The sequence below is a fragment of the Suncus etruscus genome, chromosome 7, assembly GCF_024139225.1.
Source record: "Suncus etruscus isolate mSunEtr1 chromosome 7, mSunEtr1.pri.cur, whole genome shotgun sequence".
Classification (NCBI taxonomy): Eukaryota; Metazoa; Chordata; class Mammalia; order Eulipotyphla; family Soricidae; genus Suncus; species Suncus etruscus.
The window spans coordinates 17,919,365-17,923,738 of NC_064854.1; positions in this window are offsets into that span (position 1 = coordinate 17,919,365).

Below are 4,374 nucleotides of genomic sequence, written 5' to 3' on the forward strand. Positions count from 1 at the left end.
GTTTTTTGTTTTACTTTTTTAAAATTAATACCTTTATTTAAAGACCTTGATTACAAACATGATTGTGGTTGGGTTTCAGTCATGTAAAGAATACCCTCTTCATCAGTGCAACATTCTTTAAACGGCTTAGAAACCCATATGTGGTGCCCGGATCAAACCCAGGTCTACTGAACACAAGACAAGTGTTCTACCCACTATACTATTACTTTAGCCCCATGAGTCACTCTTAAAAGAATTAAAGTCACTTAACTCAAGATGCCTGAATTAAATTCAAGCAACTAAAGTAACTGGATTTTGCATGAGCTGCCATTCTTGGACACTGTCTAATATTTTGGGATTGTGGGACTGTTTTCATGGTTCTTTGTTTAGGAAACCACAAGTTATTTTACATTTTAAAACTCCTAGTTAAGAAGTATAATGTAGGGGCAGAGCAATAGCACAATGGGAAGGGCACTTTCCTCCTGTGAAGCAGAACTAGGTTTAATTCTCAACACCATTTTTATGATTTCCTTAGCTCAGCCAGAAGTGATCTCTGAGTACAGAGCTAGCAGTAAGCCCTGAGCTCTGTCAAGTGTGGCCCCAAAGCAAAACAAAAGAAAAACAGACAAATAAAAAAAGGATAGCATAATACAGAAGAGAATATAACACTTCAAAATATAGTGTAAAGTCTTTATAAAATACTTTCTTTTTCTCATATTTATTCTTATTTATTGACACCATACATTTTAAGTGATTTCAAAGTTATACACAAAATTTAAATCGCATTTCTTTTTTGAATGTTTTTGATACCTTTTATCTTCATAGAATTTTCCCATGAATTATGAAATGTTATCATAAAGTCTTTAAAAAATTTCAAATGTCATAGGAAGGTCTTTTTTATATAAAATTTTTATTTAAGCACCATGATTACAAGCATGATTGTAGTTGGGTTTTAGTCATAAACAGAACTTCCTCCCTTCACCAGTGCAACATTCCCACCACCAATGCCCCCCCCCCCTGCCTTGGGATAAAGAATGAGTGCCTTCAGCAGACCCTTAGAAATTCTGATTTTTGCAAAAGAGTGCACCTTTCTATGGCAATGTCACCTGCACAATCAATTGATGATCTCCAGATTATCTTTAAAAAAATTCATCTCTTCCCTTGGGGTGTGAAAATGAGCATATAGAGAGTCTGTAGTTGTTCCCTTGGCAGTATGCTTCGAGGACGGAGAAGTCCTGTATCTCTTAGGCCAAGAGAAATCCCGTTCTAATTTCCCCAAAATTTACTGTGCCTTTGCAAAATAAAAAAAAGAAGAAGAAACACAAACCTTTTTAAGTAGTTGCTGGGTTTTTTTTTTTTTTTTTTTTTTTTTTTGGTTTTTGGTTTTTGGGCCACACCCAGCATTGCTCAGGGGTTACTCCTGGCTGTCTGCTCAGAAATAGCTCCTGGCAGGCACAGGGGACCATATGGGACACCGGGATTTGAACCAACTACCTTAGGTCCTGGATCGGCTGCTTGCAAGGCAAACGCCGCTGTGCTATCTCTCCAGGCCCTGGTTTGGGTTTTTTGACTTTTTTGTTTTTCATTTTGTTTTGTTTGTTTTTTCATAGTTGATGGTTTTGGTTTGTTCTTTTTGTACTTTTGTTGTTACTGCCTTATTGTTTTGTTTTTTGTTTTGTTTTGTTACCTTTTTCTTCTTTTTTCCCTTTCTTCTAAATGGATATTTATAACACCTAGATGGATTCCTCTTAGTTTTTTTTTTTTTTTTTGCTCTTTTTTGTTGTTTTTGTTGTTTCTTTTCTTCTCCCTTTTCTTATATCTCCAACAGAACCACTTTACTGGAATCATCTTGTTCAGCCTCATAATTTGAGAGGGAAAAACAGATGGTACCAAGACCAGACAGTTATATGAACATTTAGTAAAAATATAAAATGATCAAACTTGAACACCACATTCAAAGTCAATAACAATAGAATTGATACCCAATCTACAACAAGCTGTACAAGTGGGGAACAGTGGCATTATGAAGGGTAAAGGAGGGAGATATGGGATGCATGCTGGGAATAGGGATGAAGGGAAGACAACACTGGTAGTGGGAATGTCCCATATTCATTATCACTATGTGCCTTAAATATTACTGTGAAAGATTTGTAACTCACTTTGACTACAATAAAAATTAAAAAAAAAGATAAAGTATTTATGGTTTCTGCAATGTAGACTTCCTTTTTCTGAAAGTCACAAAAAATTCACCTCTTTGTACAAAACTAAATATTACATGTTTAGTTTTGGAGTAAAGCATAAAAACAAACAAAAATAAAGAGTGTAGCAAGTTGAATCCTCAAAGAATAACATTGTTGGGCATTAGTTATTCTAAGTGTGAAGGTCCAAAAAAAAATCATTTTCGATGTCCAAAGCTCGAAGAATTTGAATCTCAGTTCAAGTGAAGTGACATGTTGGACCCTTTCTAGATCTTTCAGTTTTATTTGGACCCTTGATGAGTTAGATAATGCCATTCACACCTGAGAAGGAAGATCTTTATTCAGCTTCCTAATTCAAGTGCTAATAATAAATGTCTTGATATCCTCAGGTATCTGCAGAAAGAAAGTTCTACTAGGAGTCTGAGAACCCCTTCATTCAACTATAGTGAAACATCAGTGCTGGTGCAATCAATTATTTTTGAGGGGCCAGAGCAGTGGTGCAAGTGGTAGGGCGTTTTCCTTGCACACACTAACCTAGGACAGACCTCGGTTCAATCCCCTGGCAATCCAATATGGTCCCCCAAGCCACGAGCAATTCCTGAGTGCATAGCCAGGAGTAATCTCTGAGCATCATCAAAAAAATTTTTGAGATCATTTTATGACACTATCTAAAGAGGAAATCTTCACTAAAATTGCAATAAAACTGAAATTCAAAAGGTCTTAGCATTGCCCTGAAAAACCACGCAAGTAGTGCTGTGTAAAATTGAGACTTGCATCTCTTGCTCCAGTGTATTTAAGTTGGTTTGTAGTAGTCTTGGTGAAGATCTGGGCTTTAGGGATTGAACAATCCCTGGAGAACTTTTAGATGAACTTAGAGCTTGTCTACATTGGCAAAAGTGGAGTTAGCTAATAAATTCAGAACAAAATGTGATTGTGGAATTGTTTCAATTGACTTTTGGACTGTCCAGGTGATTACTCAAGCTTCTGAATTATTGACAGGTTAGATGGGAGCTTATGATAATAGCACATTTTATTGCCTATTTCTGAGAGATGAAAGTGCCAACTTTATTGCATAGATATGCATTAGATATTATCTCTTTTGATGACCTTAGGGGCTAGATCTAACCAACCTGCATTGACCATGAATCTCAAGAAATGAAGGAAAATGAAGAAAATGGAAGTTTGTATTATTTCTTAAAATAGTACAGTTATATTTATATATCACATTTTTTCATGTACATTTTTCCAAGGGATTGAAAAGTTAAAATGTCATTTTCCATATATTAAATAATTAGAAAGCTTCTAATATTTTACAATTATATATTTGGTGCAGAATATGGGCTCAATGATGCTCAAGACTTACTCCTGGCTCTGTACTCAGGAATTACTCCTGGCAGCTCTGGGGTCCACATGGGATGTCAGGGATTAAACCTGGGTTAACAGCATGCAAAGCAAACACCCACCTGCTGTGCTATTGCTTTGACCTTATTATACTCTTTTTTTTAAATAAAAAATAAATAAGCTTTCTTATTTGGGATATATTATTACCATTCAATAATCATTATTCTTAGGCCACTTCACTTTTGAATTATATCTGTAATAAAGTCTGGAAGAAACAGAGTGCATCAAATAAGTAAAAATAACTGCTATATTCTATTCCTAGTCTAATATTCAGATTTTTAGTGTTTAAAGCCACAAATTTGTGTGGCTCCAGCTAATAATGTTTTCACCAGGGCAGAGATGTCCAAGCCTATTTCTTTCTCTTCCACCTTCATAAAAACCCCTCCAGTTGCCCCAGTTCCTGGGCAACCCTTTCAGTTTCTTCCTGCCAAGATTTTATATGGCAAGTTCATGCTGAATGACTTCCAGTCCACCTCTCTTGATCTACTACTAAGATGCCTTTCAAACTCTGAAGCTTGGATGTCCAAACGACAATTGCCAAACACAAAGTCTTATTTTGATCTTCAATCAAGCAATGGGAGGGTAGAGAGGATTAAGCCTCCAACTACAACTCATCACCTCCAGCTGAATGTCAGCCCCATCCAGAACTGCCAATAGAGCCTTTCAGGAGGCCTGTCTCTACCTGCTTTTTGCATCAGGGGTGCCCATCAAACTGCAAGAGCCCCAGTAACAAAGCCAGCGACCACCTTGCAGCCTGCCCTAACAAATTCAGTATTATCCAATCAGCTGCCACTCC